Here is a 19,220-nt window from a genome sequence, read left to right on the forward strand (position 1 = left end):
TATAAGTTGCAGATTAGTCTATATCCCATGGATCAACACATGTACCTTTATGTGTAAAAAGTTGGCCAAATTATACACCTTTTGAAATGAAACCATGTCATAGATGAATAGCCTATATGCAGCACACAAAATTAAATATATCATAAATATCTAAAAATGCTCTATCACATCACAGTTGATTATAGCTTCTGTCGGGTATGCATGGGCTGCATCAAGGCCATCTTAGCGGAAATGAATGATTGAAATGGAACTACAATATTGAAACTATAATTGTCGAATGATTGATAATGTGACTTATACAATCATAATAATAGTAAGTGTGCACGTGCAACACATGTATACCCCAAGGAATTTAATTTCCCCATTCCTCCTAATTAGGTGGCACATATTTGAGCAAAACAAACTAAATCCCCTCTTAATCAAACCACAGATCACATGATGATCAATTGGCATTTTTAGAAAATTTAGTACACAATGGGTAATTGAGCATTCACAAAGTCTAGTCACATATCTCTGGTAATGCTACTCCTTTAATTCTTCTATCGAAACAAACTACCATATCCCTGCGATAACCACCATATGCACATCCATGTGATAATAGCCTGCGCCTTTCACCTGGCATGATTCTTGGGGAAAAAGAACATCATGCACCATTTGTTAAGAGCACTTACATGGAGGATGGACATATGTTGATTCCTGAAACTGCTAATGCACGGCCTATTTTGGCCTTAAATGATGAAGCAAGCATGCACTTTGCAATGTGTTTTTAGCTAAAGACTTGCCTATGAATCTGTGGGGCCCTGCAACTAGCGGACCAGGAGTGTTGCGAGGGAGGTTGCGGGCTAGTGTCGCATGGGGGCAACAAGCAACCAGGAGCTAATAGTAAGATATATCATGAGATCAGACAAAATAATAGGTGCAATGCAAGAGATTCCCAAAAATAAATGGATATGATGAGGCTTAATCTTGTTTGTACCTTTGATTGTGTCTATTACAACGTTCAAAAGTTTCTTGTTTATAGTTTTTTAAGTAGCACAGGATAGTTACTCAGTATCACTACAGTAGCAATAATTCCAGAACTCACAAGTCCACAACCTTAGAATGGCGACTTTTTCCTTAATATCCTAGGCATCAAACCCAAGTTGTAGCACCATAAATTTGTCACATATTTTAGATGATTTATATGGTGTAATTCCATTAATAGTTAAGAAAAATGTCCTCATACCTCTATGTTGCATGCTGGCCAAAGAATGCATGAAGTAAACTTTTACATGTCTCACAGAAAAGAAGGTCTTGCATTGCGCTTGCTTAGTTCATTTGCATTAAGGAAGTGTATCAAATTTTTTGTAAAACGTACATCATATACCTCGTTTAACATAGGATTCTGAACTGAAACTGTTGTGACGCACCTTGAAAATTGTAAATATGATCATGGTCTGCAAAATAACTACCATATACATAATCATAAACCTGTGTATCAGTCCTGCATCCATGATCTTCAGAGGAAGCCAGTTAAGGCAATGGCAAGGAAAACCTACATTTCAGTTCCGGAAGGATATGCAACAGCCATGACATGCAGTGTAGTTCTGGAAGGAAACTACCATCTTGGAGAACATATTTAAATAAATTATTATAATTTTGACTTTTTAGCAGCACCCCCTACATTAAGCCATTAATCACATGAAACTGGAAGCTATTATTTGACATCCGATCGAGTACTTGCTTATTCTTTGTTAAAATTTGACACCAGAAAAATACTAAACCAAGAAAGCAGAGTACCTAGTTCTGGGAAATTACCACCAAGTTCTAATAATCAATTTACCACTAGCCGACCTATGCTAGGAGAATGGGTATAACCGTGTAAATGCCCAAGCAACAAAGATGGAAGTGGCTCTCGATCTAGATGCGGCTACAACTCCCACCATTTGTCCTTAAATTTTGGACCCTGAAAAGTATCACACGTGTGCCACAAACACATGGCAACTCCGCATGTTTTCTATGACAAGTTTAGTGACGTGAGGATAGCAATTTTAGTTGTCAAGCATGGCAACTCCTTTTCGGATGTCACGTTTCAGTTTTTTTGGGTTTGTTTTTTCTTTTCGGATGGCAACTTTAGTTGTAAAAAACGTCAGGACCTGAGTGCTTCGTGCCACATGTGTGGCACTTATCATTTGGGTAAAATTTTGTTTTTTTCAGAAAGTCGGCGAGATTTTTTCCTCACGAAACTTTTTTATACCAGCACAACAGAAGGTCAAGTTTGTTTCCAAAAAAGATTTGAAATGTTTTGACCTTTTCGCGTTTTCTGTTTTTTCCTATATTAGATGCATATACATCCGAGAACCTCGGAGTATTTCCCCTCACTTCTCGACTTATCCTTGTTTCCCCTTCAAGAGAGCTCCTGAGAGTCGTAGATGACGTCCTGTTCCCGGCCCGATCCCAACCTCTTCGGATGGCCATGCCGGACGGAGTAGGGCCTGCAGATAGTAGTCTTAGGTCTAGGTCTTGTTTCAGCCGTGTTGTGTTTGGCGAACTATTGAGTCTGAGCTCTCTATCACCGCCTCCGAGCGGCGTTTGATGGCTGCCATACACTCCACAAGCTCATTGTCCATGGTGAATGATGACAACTAGAGGTGGATATGGCCTTTGCTCCCCAAATAAGCTTGAGGCATGGCAATTTGGGCTACGGGCTCTCCCCTCCTTCTCTGTTGCCATGGTGGTGGACGAGTTTCTTCCCAATTTCTTCAGACCGGCCGATGTGTTAGGAACGAGTTTCTTCTCATATTGATGAGTGATATTTTTACGCTCATCACACTATTGTTTAAACCAGACTATTTCGAATTTTTTGAGAAAATCACTCTGATATTGCCGCTAAAAACTTATGAATGTGAGAGATCACGAAATCCTTTGTTTAAATTGTTTTTGTGGGGAAAGATCCCAAACATGGAGATAAATTGTCACTTAGAAGGAAACAAGGAAAATGTAGAGTAAATGGAAGGAACTGGAGGCGCCGCCAAGTAAACAGAGTGCAAGATGACGTCTGGTATGAGCGCACGTGCTTGTACCAATGGTCATACCAAGTGTGAGGAGTTCCAAGAGGTCCAACTCTCCAACATTTATAAAAGGGGCCAATACCAGAATCCCAACAGGGAACGAACAAGAGAGTGTCTAGAACACCAAAGAAGCTATCTTCCAACCATAGCGGCCACCATTTCCTGTCTCATTTCCATAGCGCTACCATCACCATCACCACAACAACCACCAGTGTTAGAAAGTTTTAGTATGGTAGCGGAAAGCCAATCCTTGGGGATTCATGAGGTGTAGTCGTTAATGAAGGAAATATGCTCTAGTGGAAACAATAAAGTTGTTATTTATATTTCCTTATATCATGATAAATGTTTATTATTCATGCTAGAATTGTATTAACCGGAAACTTAGTACATGTGTGAATACATAGACAAACAGAGTGTCCCTAGTATGCCTCTACTTGACTAGCTCGTTAATCAAAGATGGTTAAGTTTCCTACCAATAGACATGTGTTGTCATTTGATGAACGGGATCACATCATTAGAGAATGATGTGATGGACTAGACCCATCCATTAGCTTAGCACTATGATCGTTTAGTTTATTGTTATTTCTTTCTTCATGACTTATACATGTTCCTATGACTATGAGATTATGCAACTCCTGAATACCGGAGGAACACCTTGTGTGCTATCAAAAGTCACAACATAACTGGATGATTATAAAGATACTCTATAGGTGTCTCCGATGGAGTTTGTTGAGTCGGCATAGATCAAGATTAGGATTTGTCACTCCGTGTATCGGAGAGGTATCTCTAGGCCCTCTCAAATATGCACGTCACTATGAGCCTTGCAAGCAATGTGACTAATGAGTTAGTCACGGGATGATGCATTACGGAACGAGTAAAGAGACTTGCCGGTAACGAGATTGAACTAGGTATGATGATATCAACGATCGAAACTCGGGCAAGTAACATACCGATGACAAAGGGGACAACGTATGTTGTTGTGCGGTTTGACCGATAAAGATCTTTGTAGAATATGTAGGAACCAATATGAGCATCTAGGTTCCACTATTGGTTATTGACCGGAGATGTGTCTCGGTCATGTCTACATAGTTCTCGAACCCGTAGGGTCCACACGCTTAACGTTCAATGACGATATGTATTATGAGTTATGTGATTTGATGTACTGAAGGTTGTTCGGAGTCCCGAATGAGATGACAGACATGACAAGGAGTCTCCAAATGGTCGAGACATAAAGATTCATATATTGGAAGGCTACATTCGGACACCAGAATGGTTCGGGTCGTTTCGGATAAGTTTCAGAGTACCAGGGGTTACCGGAACCCCCCGGGAAGCTATTGGGCCTCATGGGCCTTAGTGGAGAAGAGAGAGAGCTGGCCAGGTGGTGGCGCACGCTCCCCTTGCCCCAATCCGAATTGGACAAGGGGAGGGTCGGCAGCCCCCTCCTTCCTTCTCTCTCCTCCTCCTTCCCCCTTCTCCTACTTGGACTAGGAAAGGGGGAAACCTACTCCTACTAGGAGTAGGAATCCCCCCTTGGGCGCGCCCCTTATGGCCGGCCCACCTCCTCGTCCCCTCTTTTATATACGGGGGAGGGGGGCATCCCATAGACACACAAGTTGATCTTTAGCTATGTGCGGTGCCCCCCTCCACAATTTTCCACCTCGGTCATATTGTGGTATTGCTTAGGCGAAGCCCTGCGTCGGTAACTTCATCATCATCGTCAACACGCCGTCGTGCTGACGCAACTCACCCTCGGCCTCAACTGGATCAAGAGTACAAGGGACGTCACTGAGCTGAACATGTGCAGATCACGAAGGTGCCGTGCGTTCGGTACTTGATCGGTTGGATTGCAAAGATGTTTGACTACATCAACCGCGTTACTAAACGCTTCCTCTTTCGGTCTACGACGATATGTAGACACACTCTCCCCTCTCATTGCTATGTATCTCCTAGAAAGATCTTGCGTGGTCGTAGGAATTTTTTTGAAATACTGCGTTCCCCAACAGTGGTATCAGAGCCAGGTCTATGCGTAGATGTTATATGAACGAGTGGAACACACATAGTTGTGGGCGATAATAGTCAAACTGCTTACCAGCATGTCATACTTTGATTCGGTGGTATTGTTGGATGAAGCGGCCCAGACCGACATTACATGATCGCGTTCATGATACTGGTTCTACCGACGTGCTTCGCACACCGGTGGCTAGTGGGTATCTATTTCTCCAGCTATAGTTGAATTGAGCGTGACTACTGTATGTGCATCTAGTGCCCCTTAGTGATTGTCGGTGTCAAAACCGGCGGATCTCGGGTAGTGGGTCCCGAACTGTGCGTTTAGGCCGGATGGTAACAGGAGGCAGGGAACACGATGTTTTACCCAGGTTCGGGCCCTCTTGATGGAGGTAAAACCCTATGTCCTGCTTGATTAATATTGATGATATGGGTAGTACAAGAGTAGATCTACCACGAGATAAAGGAGGCTAAACCCTAGAAGCTAGCCTATGGTATGATTGTTGTATATGGAGTTGTATCGACTAGCCTGGCCTCGGTTTATATAATGCACCAGAGGCCTAGGTTAACAAGAGTCCTAGCCGAATACGCAGGTGGGGAGAAGTCCTTGTCTTGATCGCCAAGTCTTGTGGAATCTTCCTTGTATGCGGCAGTTGTCTGAACTGGCCCATGAGTATACGACCACGGGGGTCCTCGGCCCAATCTATCAGATCGGGAGATGACGTGTTGAGTACCCCCTAGTCCAGGACACCGTCAGTAGCCCCCTGAACCGGTCGTCAAGTTAGGGACGCTCCTCGATTCTTCCGAATTGTTCTTCATCTTCGGTCGTCGGTCTTGAAAACTGGTTCAATGAATCTTCTTTATCTTCGATCTTGAGGATCGCCGAAATGCATTCAACGAGTTTACACGTCGGGTATCCGAGGAGCCCCTTTAAGTTTACGACCTTTATCAATGCCTTGCTATTTTTATGCCACACCTCGGGTTTGAGGTTGTTCCTGGGCGGCAGCATCCTCTTGCGTCTGAGCTCCAAAGCCGGACTGCATTCGAGGTATCTTTAGCAGCCGAGCACTAACGCCGGACCGCTTCCCAGCTCTAATGCTGGAAGGTATCCGAGCTCCAACACCGGACTATGTATCCGAGCTCCAACGCCGGAATATGTATCCGAGCCCCAATGCCGGAATGTATATCCGAGCTCCAACGCTGGACTGTATCCGAGCTCCAACGCCGGACTATATCCGAGGTGTCGTAAATCACCTTGGTTCAAAGAAGTTTGAAGGAGTTTACCCGAGCTTAATGCCGAAAATGCCCTCTATGGAGCCAGCCACTAGCGCCCGAGCTTTATGCCGGACTGCTTCCGAGGTGGTGCACCACCCCGACTGTGGGCCGATTTTTTGTCAATATTTCTGACTGGTGCAATTTATTCTCTGCCGAGATATATAGCTAGTAGCCCTCAAGGTGTGCATCAGTTTAAAACCCGAGATGCACTTGAAGGATGACGTAAGACCGCTGATCCTAGTAGCCGCTGAGACTCAGGTTGATTTACAAAATTGGCCTGAGGATCAAGTCCTAGCTCGGCAGAATACTTCGGGACACAAAAAGCGGCATGCTTAGTCCTCGAGACTCAGGTTGGGTGCGGCCGACCAACCCGAGGATCATAATCTCCTCGGAAACTGTGTTGCACTTAAAATTTTCTGCATTGGATAGGCAATGCAGTAGCCCCCGAGACGCTGGTCGGGTGGCAACACCAGATCAGGGGATCGATGTGCCCCTTTAATATTTTTAAATAATAAGCCCGAAGCCCAGTAGCCCCTGAGCCTTAATGCGGGCACGGGTGGCCGAATTAAGGACGATATCCATAGTAAAATCACAAATTGTGTGTAATGACTCTATGTATCCAAGTACTTTACATCATTAATGCTCGGATCCGCATTATACAAAACTTTGTTGACCAACCATCAGCTTCCACCTCCTCAGCTAGTAGCCGAGGAGTGTTTGTCCTACTTTATAGAGCCTTTATGAGGGCAAAGATTTACGACAAACAAGGCAATCTGGCCATACGGTTTTATAAACAAAGGTACGCAGAGAGATATGTTATATTACTGTTTAACAGAAGAAATGTCTTCCAAAGAAAATAATCCCGCTATCGGTTCCTTTCTTTGGGTTGTCATGCTAAGCATGATCATGAAACCTCAGCTCCAATGTAAGAGCAAAATATCGAGGATTTAGTTTGGGAGGCCAGTTAATAGCCCCCGGTAGTGTTCGGCGATAGTCGAGGTCAAGCCGTAAACACTTTGGCCATTGTTATGAATGGCCCATCATTTAACACCGTCATCGGATCGCTGACCAGTTTACACTTATTGTGACAGTCAGTTTTCGGCTTTCTCCACTGAGGTGCTTAACCATGTGAGCTGGAAGCACAATCGCAGTGGTTCTCCATTTGCACACCTAGCCGAACAAAGCGGAATGTAGGAGGCAAGCGCAGGAGCCGGGCAACCCAACTATTGACCGAAGACACAATTCAAAACTGATGCATATATAGCAATATCCGAGAATGCTTTTGCCGAATCTCTAAAGGTGTCCGGCGTTGCACTGCGAGACTAATGCTGGAAAAGCACAAATAGTTTTATAAGTGCCAAAAAGCTTGGAAAACCAAGAAACGTCAGTAAATACATGACGTCCGAACAATATCAAGTGTTCGGTGCCAATCCAAAAGTTGGTCTTAGAAAAAAGAAGTGCTTCTGTCGTGTTTTAACATGATACATCCTATCTCAAGACTTCGAGCGGGTCAGCCTACGGCTTCAACCTCCTATCCCAAGGGCGGAGTACTTCTCATCAGGCCAGTTTAGCAAACTAAACTCTAGCGGCTTTGAGAGAGAAATTAGGCTCCCCGGCTAGTGACCGCACAGTCGTGTCGAAAAAAGGAGTGATAAATAATAATAAAACTTTGCAACGACTAAGAAGAAGAACACTTATTATAAAACAGCTCAAATAAACTTAAGAGCCCCCAAGTGACTTGGGTAGAAGAATGATTTCATGTACCGAAGTACTTATATCATATCTATGTTCAACCAAACTTTAAACGTGTCTTAACCGACCGTCAGCTTCTCCCTCTTCGGTCAAGGACCGAAAAGTGTTATGTACTCCATCGGTCGAGAATATCAATGGTGTTTCCAATAACCAGGCAATTAGGCCATAAGGCTGTAACAGACAAAGCGCGCTCAGGGAACTTATGCTATATTACCGTGAAGTGTAAGAAGCATCTTCGAAGAAAATAGTACCCCCACCGATACCTTTCTTCGGTGCTCATTGTTATTATGAGACTTGTGCAATAGATTTTTTGTACTCATGAGTTCCGTTGTGTGCCGACCATCATTGAAAACTATAAGAGCACTAGCTTTCGGCTTCACCCAGTCTGAGGTCCGGCTCGGTTGACCCGATCGTGACAATCGCAGAGGTGCTCCCTTTACTCCCTAGCCGAACAATCGGGAACGTAGGGGTAAACACAGGAGCGAGGCAACCCATCTTGCAAATCGCTTAAGTCAATATGGTGCATATTATGGCGTAATACACGAACAAGGAACGAAGCCGTACAAGTATAATCATATGCAAGAGGAAAAAGCTTCATGAAGGAAGCCCCCAAGTAAACGGGGTATTTGAATTTGTGTGTCACAAACAAAGTTTGGAGAAGGAAATTTTTTAGAAGCAACTTTTTTCCAAAAAAAGTATAATGCTTGGTCGAACCGAACACAAGTTAGAAATTAAAGCTTTGAGCATGAAAGCGACTTAGCTGGTTAATGTGTTCAGTATTGATGACGCGGTCCGAGCTTGATGCGGGGCAAGGTTCCATCCCTCAAGCCGGTCCCGAGGTGGCGGAGCGGAGAGCTTGACACATCGAAGTGGTGACATAGCACGATTAATGCAGACCGGCAGAGTGACGCCGAAGTCCCCAGATCATTTTCCTGTGTACAAAAAATAGTGCAAACTGGAGATAATAGTAATAATGATAATTAAAAAAATCGTTGCATAATAAATAATTTATGCAAAGTGAGTAATAAAAGAAATATGGTCTGGCACCGAAGTCAAGTCGATGCAGGGCGTCGGCGTGATGCGGTAAAGGCGTGGCAAAGCCTGAATTCACAGGTTGGTCCGAGCTCCGAGTGCGGCGTTCGCCGGACTATGTACGGAAACTGACCGAACCACCATGCGACTATCGTTAATGCAGCCACCATTTGATAGACCTGTGTACATATGATGGACAAACCAGAGTAATAATTCCTTGGGAAAAATGAACCCAAACAAGCAAAAAATACTGGGATTAATAGCACCTGGTTTATTTGTTGTAGCAATCCGAAGGAAGATGATTCCTAAAATTGGGACCCGCTCCGCACACCCATTGCCTGATGGGCGATAAAACGATGACATGGCAATGCTGGTAAAGGTTGACTCGCCGAGGCAAAGCCCTCGGCCAGTTACGTGACGGAGCTGGTCGGCTAGTGACGCCAAAGTGTCTGGAGTAGGTTGATGAAGAGATGGCGAAGCCCCCGGTCCAGCCGAGATGTCGAAGCCTCGATGTCAGCCGATGAGTCGAAGTAGGTCGGCATGATGGACACCAGCTTGAAGAAGCAATAGTGCGGCCCTGTCGATCCAGGTCGTGACGTGGTCGATGCCAGCTTGATGAAGCGACCGTGCGGCGATGCCGGTATGCCCGCTTCGTGTAATCCATGGGGCGGCGATGTTGGTGATGATTTATCCTTCGCGATGCCGGTCTCTTGTTCGGCTTGCCGAGATGATGATCTGAAGAAGTTGAGCTCGGCTCAACAAAGTGACGCCGTGTCTAGCGCAGGTCTGCAGCCGTGGAGTAATATTGCCGGACTGGTTTGACACCAGCATGATGTTGAAGATCATGTTCAAAAGATCTTACAGTTAGTGGGATGTGTTCGGGAACAAAACACAATACCCAATACAAAACTTCCTTCAAAAGGGATGTCCGAAATCCTGTTCATAAAAAAGATGAACTCGGGTCAGATTCGTTTTCGCGCAGAAAACAGATCCGAAAAGTGATGCACTAATCGGAAGGTTCCCGAAGTTTGGACGGACGGATCGAGCCGAAATTTTGATAGGTTGTAGATATAGGAATTCCGCAGTCGATCAACGGTTGGATCTTCCAAAGGACGTCCGAGCTAGAAGCTGGACACCACGCCCTAAACTCATCCAAATTCCCGTCCAGATTTGACAGAGCTCCGGTATATCGTGGATTGCCAGAGATTCCTCCATCAGAACTCGACGAAATTTTCCAGGGTTGGTGTAGACTCAATTCCGCACAATTCCACCAAAGCGATCGTCAAAGCGATACTCGAGGAGGTGGTGGTGGCAGATACGAGTTTGCTGTCCAGAAAAATAGCACGGTCGCTTGAGGGCAATGTTGACGTTGAGCCACCGAGCTCCATAGATGATTCCTCCATGATCTTGATAGAGATTGGAGTTGATGTTTGATGAAGGCTGAGAGAGTCCTGGATTAGGGGGTGTTCGGGTAGCTGGACTATACCTTCAGCCGGACTCCTGGACTATGAAGGTACAAGATTGAAGACTTCGTTCCGTGTCCGGATGGGACTTTCCTTGGCGTGGAAGGCAAGCTTGGCGATGCTGATATTCAAGATCTCCTACCATTGTAACCGACTCTGTGTAACCCTAACCCTATCCGGTGTCTATATAAACCGGAGGGTTGTAGTCCATAGGCAATCAACTCCATATACAACAATCATACCGTAGGCTAGCTTCTAGGGTTTAGCCTCCTTGATCTCGTGGTAGATCTACTCTTGTACTACCCATATCATCAATATTAATCAAGCAGGACGTAGGGTTTTACCTCCATCAAGAGGGCCTAAACCTGGGTAAAACATCGTGTTCCCTGCCTCCTGTTACCATTCGGCCAAGACGCACAGTTCGGGACCCCCTACCCGAGATCCGCCGGTTTTGACACTGACATTGGTGCTTTCATTTAGAGTTCCTCTGTGTCGTCGCTTTTAGGCCCGATGGCTCCTTCGATCATCAACAACGATGCAGTCCAGGGTGAGACTTTTCTCCCCAGACAGATCTTCGTCTTCGGCAGCTTCGCACTGCGGGGCAATTCACTTGGCCACCTTGAGCGGATCGAAAGCTACGCCCCTGGCCATCAGGTCAGGTTTGGAAGCCTAAACTACACGGCTGACATCCGCGGGGACTTGATCTTCAACGGATTCGAGCCACAGCCAAGCGTGCCGCACTGTCTCGATGGACATGATATAGCTCTGCCATCGAACAACGCTTTGGAGGCCGCACACGCATCGGTTCCGACCATTGATTCGGAGCCTACTGCACCGATCGAGGATCAACGGTTGGACGCTGCCTCAGGGGCTGCAATCTCAGAGGCGATCGAGCCGAACTCCAGCCCCGCACTCCGCATGGCCCGTGACTCCGAGGAGCCGGATTCCTTTCCGAACTCCGAGCCCCCCGCGCCCCTGCCGATCGAATCCGATTGGGCGCCGATAATGGAGTTCATCGCCACAGACATCTTTCAGCACTCGCCTTGCGGCGATATCCTGAACTCTCTCAAGTCTCTCTCCTTATCAGGAGAGCCCTGGCCGAACTACAATCAGCAAGGATGGGATACGGACAATGAAGAAATTCAAAGCCCACCCACCACCCACTTGGTAGCCACTGTCGACAATTTAAATGACGTGCCCAACTTCGACTCCGGAGACATCGACATCATGGATGATGATGCAGGAGATACCGACGAACCAACACCCATAGGGCACTGGACAGCCACCTCATCTCACGATGTGTACATGGTGGATACCCCTAAAGGAAGCGACAACGAGGAAAAAGGGGATGGGACGGGAAATCGACCCCCCGAAAAGCAATCAAAGCATCGGCATAAACACCGACCCAAGCCCCGCCTCGACAAAAACCCAACCATAGAGCAGGACGAGCCGGTAGACGACGAGCAGGCCTTAGAGCAACCGTTCGAACAGGGCAACACGGATAGAGAAACCGAACATCCCTCCTCCGGCGAAAACGGCATTCCAGACGACCTCACGCCGAATAAACCTATGGAGCAGAAGAATCTCCACGAGAGGCTCGTTGCAACTGCATGCAGCCTAAAAAAGCAGAAGCGGAAGCTAAAAACAGCGGAAGATGCACTCCGGATAAGATGGAGCAAAGTAATCAATACCACAGATAAGTACGGCGACAGTCACCGCACTAAAAGCTATCTGAAAAGAAAGCTACTGCCTGAATTCGACGAAGAGGCCCTAGAGCCCTCGCATTCAAAAGATGAAAAAGCCACACGGTCGGATAGACGACCCCATAAAGTGGCAAGCGGCGCCGCACCTAAACCGGCATGCGACCCACTTAAGGATTCACATCATGGCCCAGTCAGGTCCATTTATGGGCCAAGAAAGCAAGCTCTCGTAAGCAACGCTATGAAGCCATCATCAGAATCCGGCACACCCAAATACAGGGGCGCCGCACACCCCCTATGTTTCACCGATGAGGTCCTAGACTATGAATTCCCAGAGGGATTCAAACCCGTAAACATAGAGGCATATGATGGAACAACAAACCCAGGAGTTTGGATCGAGGATTATATCCTCCACATACACATGGCTAGAGGAGATGATCTCCACGCCATAAAATATCTACCCCTTAAGCTTAAAGGGACAGCCCGCCATTGGCTTAAAAGCCTTCCCAAAAACACAATTGGAAGCTGGGAAGAGCTCGAGGATGCTTTCCGAGCAAACTTTCAAGGGACCTATGTCCGCCCTCCGGATGCAGACGATCTTAGTCACATAACTCAACAACCCGGAGAATCAGCTCAGCAGTTCTGGAATAGATTCCTCACTAAAAATAATCAGATAGTCGACTGTCCGGACGCCAAAGCCTTAGAAGCTTTCAGGCATAATGTCTGAGACGAATGGCTCGCCAGACACCTCGGCCAAGAAAAGCCAAGAACAATGGCCGCACTAACAAGCCTCATGACTCGCTTTTGTGCAGGGGAGGACAACTGGTTGGCAAGGTGCAGCCCCAGCGACCCAAGTACATCCGAAACTAGGGATGGAAACGGAAAACCGCGACTCAACAAGGACCGTCGCTGGACTAAGGACAAAAGTCTAAAGAGCACGGCAGTCAATGCCGGATTCAAAGGCTCGCGACAAAATCAGGAAAAATCGCCCCCAGGATAACAGGGACGATCCATCCAACCTAAATAAAATCCTGGACAGGATATGTCAGATACACAGTACTCCCGGGAAGCCTGCTAACCATACCCACAGAGACTGTTGGGTTTTCAAACAATCCGGCAGACTCAATGCCGAACACAAGGGGCTCGACACACCAAGCAAAGACGAGGACGAACCCCAAAAGTAGAGCACCAGGAAACAAAAGAACTTCCCACAAGAAGTAAAAATAGTGAACTCACTTCACATAACAAAACGTGCGGCGCCCGTAAAGGTACGCACCACACGGCCCATCCCCAAAGGGTCCTGCCACTGGTTGTCAAAACCGATCATCTTCGATCAGCTAGATTATTCTAGGAATATCAAGAATGTAGGCTGGACTGCCTTGATACTCGATCCAATAATTGGCGGACTCCAGTTTTAAAATGTCCTTATGGACGGCGGCAGTGGACTAAACCTGATATATCAGGATACAATCTAGCACATGGGGATAAACCCAGCAACAATCCGCCGCAGCAGAACCTCCTTTCAAGGGGTAATACCTGGTCCGGACACCCATTGTATGGGTTTTCTCCGGCTCGAAGTCATATTCGGCTCTGCCGATAACCTCCGCCGGGAAAAGCTGACCTTCCATATCGTCCCGTTCCCAAGTTGCTATCAAGCACTACTGGGACACGAAGCTTTCGCTCGCTTTAATGCAATACAGCATTATGCATCTCTTACGCTTAAGATGCCCGGTCCACGAGGCATCATCTCTTTGAAGGGGAAGCACTAAAGTGCGCCTCCCCAAGCGGAGGACAGTGCGGCCGCTTTGACAGCCCCACAGCAAAATAGCCTCACCGGCCAAAAAACTTCGAAATAGGTCATTCAAGACCACGAACGCGGATAGACGAGTTCGGTGCAAAATCATCATTGATGCAGGCCTAGAAGCCATATACCCCCGCACTAGGGGCTCCACGCATATACAATAAGAGACAATAAAGCTCAATCTTATATATCTTACTTTATACTTTGCTTATTTTAAACTTTTTCGGCACGACCCGTTTTCAACTCAGTTCCTCTCTTTTACAGATGAACGTCGTGCGGCGCCCATCCAGGATACGGCACAACGGAGACACTGGCGCAGACATGCAGTAGGGACCCGTCCTAAAGGATTCTTTTTAGATTAAGACCCTGCGTAAACCTTTTTTACTGTCTCTTGTTGCTACACATCCCCTGGTTTTTTCTTTCTGATATAACCAAGGAGGAGGCTGGCGTCTTGGCATGTGGCCACGTTAGAATTTTTGCACATACCTGGACACTAGGGGCTTTTTTAATAAAGAGTGTTGTTTCGCCCGCACTCATAAAGACCGAACACCTTAGGGAGTGTTCGGCGTCGCGAGTTTTGGCATTATATGCATCAGCTCCGAATCATGTCTTTGGTTAAATGTTGGGTTGCCCGGCTCCTGAGTTCGGCTACCTTACATTCCGCTCTATCGGCTAAGGTAGCACCAGGAGAACTACTGCAATTGTGCCCCGGTTCGGCCGGGCGAGCACCTCGGTAGAGAAAGCCGAAAACTGACTGTCATGATGTAGCGTGAGACTGGTCAGCCACTCGATGACCTATCAGAATCTATCGGATTCCTCCGCTTTAACAAAGGACCGCTTCCCGGTCAGGCACAAACGCGCCCCGAACTCGGATGAGCGTAGTTGCCACCAAGGAGCTACCTAAATAGTCTCACTGTCAAAATCCTATGGCTAAGTGAAAGTGTTAAAGCATTATAGTCCGGTTGCCTGGCCCGCTGTGCTATCACCTCCTTTGTAGGACCAAGACGTTGGGTTAAGTGCGAAAATGCGTCTTCTGCGAGCACCCCCGCACTATGTGCGTGGGGGCTGAAGCCAACGACTGCCATATTTCAGATTCTATATATATATATATATATATATATATATATATATATATATATATATCTTAAAACGGCCGCACAGGAGGTGTTCCCAATACTTGGAGGCACAAGTATAAAAAAAGCCACTACAGTTTATCAAAATATTACTTTATAATTACATATGCTATCATAACATAGCATCTTTCGGGCACTGCGTCTCTATTGCACGAGCGCCTTCAAGAACTTCCTGAAAATAGTGCTCGGAGGGTACTCGGCTTTTGTCCGAATTTCGGGACGCAACAACGGTGGTCTCCATCTCTGCCCAGTATGTCTTAACACGGGCAAGAGCCATCCTAGCGCCCTCTATGCATGCTGACCTCTTCATTGCATTTATACGCGGCACCGCGTCAAGGAATTGCTGCACCAAGCCGAAATAACTCTTCGGCTCCGATCTCCCAGGCCACAGATGACCCATGACGTACTTCATGGCGAGTCCGAACAATCTATTCAGTTCGGCCCATTGAGCCAGGTGATCGTCCACTACCAATGGATGCTCTGGATTGTGGAACTGTGACCAGAAAAGCTTTTCCACTTCGCGATCTTTTAGATCTCGAAAGTGTTCAGTCGCATCAGCAGCACTTGCTGCCAAATCCAGATAGGTGTCCTCCACACTCCACATCCGGTCCAACGGAGCAAACTTCGGATCACAAAACTTCCTCCGCAGCATAAAGGGCTTTCCAGCCGCAATCTGTTCGGCCTAACGCAGCTCCTCCTTTGCAGCTCTCATCGCAGAGCGAGCGTCCTTGGCATCGACAACGGCCTTCTCTAAGTCCGTCTGTCTCGCCCGGTCTTCTTTCTCAAGAAGTTTGCAACGGTCTGCAGTGCTCTTTAACTTCTCGGCCATCTCGGCCATCTCTTCTTTGCTTCGGCAGTGAGCAGCCTGTTCGGCTCTCAGCTCTTCAAGGGCCTTCTCGGCAGCCGCATGACTTTTTCTGGCTTGCTCCTTAGCTCGGGCAAGTTCTGCCCTAAGATTCTCCATGGCGGCCGTACCATCTGCGTCAAGCACACACATTGTAAGACACTGGCATGAAGCTCCTCTTACCTGATGCCGCCCGAAGAATTACATACCTTGAGCCTCATCAAGCCGCTTGTTGACAAGCGCGATGTCGGCATCTGCCACGTCCAGTTGCCGCTTTAGTTCGGCCACATCATCAGTTCGGCTTGATTCTGGACACCTCGCCACCTACATTAAAAGGCGACATCTTAGACCTGGGATTATGATCCTCTGTGTGCCGTCATTTCTTTACAACGTGCAGAGTCTCAGGGGCTACTATCTACACAGGGAGCATCTTACTTATGCGCAACTGACAAAAGTGTACATTATCTAACGTACCTCAAAACCCGTCAGTAAACTTTTGACGGCCTCATGCAGTCTGCTTTCTGCGGATGAAATCCTTTCAATCACCGTGCCTATCAATGCACGGTGCTCCTCTGAGATAGAAGCTCGCCCCAGCAAAATCTTTAGCTCCTCCGGCCGAGCACCAGACGGTGCTGGACTTGTCCTATGGCCTCTTTCGAAGGCCAGACACGGAGAGCCTTGGGGGGCCACATAGCTATCTTCCGCCCCTGCCGGATTCAGAGAAACCCTCCACGACGACACCTCAGGGTCGCCCGCCTCGCTAGGCGGTACGGCAGGGGGAGGCGTCCCGCTCTCCATCATCTCCGGAAGAAGATCCCCCGAAGACGAGCTCTGCTGAGAAGGGCTGAGGTCCGAGCTACAAGGCAAAATTTCGGTTAATCTTCTCAGATATAAATCAAGGATTTCTCTCATCCTCAAAAGGAAAACCTCTCTCTACTTATGGCTCGCTGGAGGGCTGATCCCTTTGAGGGCGTAGTTCGGCCGAGGAACTCCCCGGCGTCGGACCCTCTGACGAGGATTTTCTCCCCCGCTTCGGGGCCATGGTCTCCGGGTCGTCAGAGGCGGCCCTCTTCTTCCCCTTGGGAGAGGAGTTGTCGGTTCCTCCCTTCGGAGCAGCCTCCTTCGAGGAGGCCATAGTTCCCTTGTCCTTCCCCTTACTTCCCTCCAAAGGCATTATCTTCAACATCCTGACAAGCACGGGATCCGGCCTGGTTTCGGGAAGGGGAGCCGGACACCTGATCAGCTTTGCCTTCGCTATCCACTCCTGTTTAAAAGGACAACTCTTTTAGGGGCAAGTTTATGACGATTATATGGATAGTAGGTCCGGGCACAAGGTTACTTACTTGGGTATCCGGGCGATTGCAGCTTAGGCCTGCGTCCTCGGTCAAATCCGGACACATCATTTGTGATCCGAAGAACAGTTTATACACCTCCACGGGCGTTGCGCCCATAAAATGCTGGAGAGCTCGTGGTCCCTCCGGATTAAACTCCCACAGATGAAGGGAGCGACGTCTGCCGGGCAGTGTTCGGCGAATCAGCATGACCTGCGTCACCTTGACTAGGTTGAGGTCTCTTTCTAAGAGATCCCTGATGCGACCCTGCAACAAGGGCACGTCTTTGGATAACCCCCAATCTAATCCTTTGTTGACCCATTACGCTAGCCGTGATGGGGGACCCGAGCGAAAGGCAGGAGGCGCCACCCACTTGGCGCTCCTGGGAGTGGTGATATAGAACCATTCTCGTTGACACAAGCCGAGCTCCTCTTGAAAGGAGCCCTCGGGCCATGGAGCATCAACATTCTTACTTATGACAGCGCCTCCGCACTCTGCGTGCCGTCCCTCGATCATCTTCGGCTCCACTCCAAAAGTCTTGAGCCATAATCCGAAGTGAGGAATAACACGGAGGAACGCTTCGCACACAACGATGAATGAGGAAATGTGGAGGGTGGACTCCGGAGCTAAGTCATGAAATTCTAGCCCGTAATAAAACAGTAGCACCCTCACGAAGGGATCCATCGGGAAGCCTAACCCCGGAAGGAAGTGAGACATGAACACTACGCTCTCACCGGGCTGGGGACTGTGAATAGCCTGCCTTTGAGCAGGCAACCTATGCGAAATTTCGGCGGTCAAGAACTTAGCCTCTCTCAACTTTAGCACGTCCTCCTTCGTGACAGAGGAGGGCATCCATCGGCCTTGAAGGTCGGAACCGGACATTGTCGAAGGTCCGAAGCGCCTGGAATCTGGAGCCTAGGGTGTTGGAACTCGAGGCTACGGGCGAACTCATTTGAGATTGGAAAAAGGAGTAAGGCCTTGGTCTCTTTATAAGAGGTTTAATACCAGGAGCCCTCCCCATAACCGTTTGGGACTCGCCTTTAATCGAGAAAACATGCTAACGGGCACGATTGGGTTACCCACATCCGTATTGATGAGAATCCCGTAAAAGGGGGGTACACGATCTCTGCTTTGACAAGACGTGCCTAGGAAACCGCCTCGCGAAACATGCTGAGGTGGAAAAGTAAAAACGATTTGAGTAAAGGACTTGGCCGTAGTGTGATGACCCACTGCGGAATACGTCAGCAGATTTGATTTGTGTTTATATCATTCTCTCTATGGCAATATGTGGAAGCTTATTTTTCAGAGCCGGACACTACTCTTGGTGTTTACAATCTTCTATGAAGGACTTGGAGGAGGAACCCGCCTTGCAATGCCGAAGACAATTTGCGCGCCGGACTCGTCGTCATTGAAGCCTGGTTCAGGGGATACTGAGGGAGTCCTGGATTAGGGGGTGTTCGGGTAGCTGGACTATACCTTCAGCCGGACTCCTGGACTATGAAGGTACAAGATTGAAGGCTTCGTCCCGTGTCCGGATGGGACTTTCCTTGGCGTGGAAGGCAAGCTTGGCGATGCGGATATTCAAGATCTCCTACCATTGTAACTGACTCTGTGTAACCCTAACCCTATCCGGTGTCTATATAAACCGGAGGGTTGTAGTCCATAGGCAATCAACTCCATATACAACAATCATACCGTAGGCTAGTTTCTAGGGTTTAGCCTCCTTGATCTCGTGGTAGATCTACTCTTGTACTACCCATATCATCAATATTAATCAAGCAGGACGTAGGGTTTTACCTCCATCAAGAGGGCCCGAACCTGGGTAAAACATCATG

Source organism: Triticum dicoccoides, chromosome 6A, assembly GCF_002162155.2.
Source record: "Triticum dicoccoides isolate Atlit2015 ecotype Zavitan chromosome 6A, WEW_v2.0, whole genome shotgun sequence".
Lineage (NCBI taxonomy): Eukaryota > Viridiplantae > Streptophyta > Magnoliopsida > Poales > Poaceae > Triticum > Triticum dicoccoides.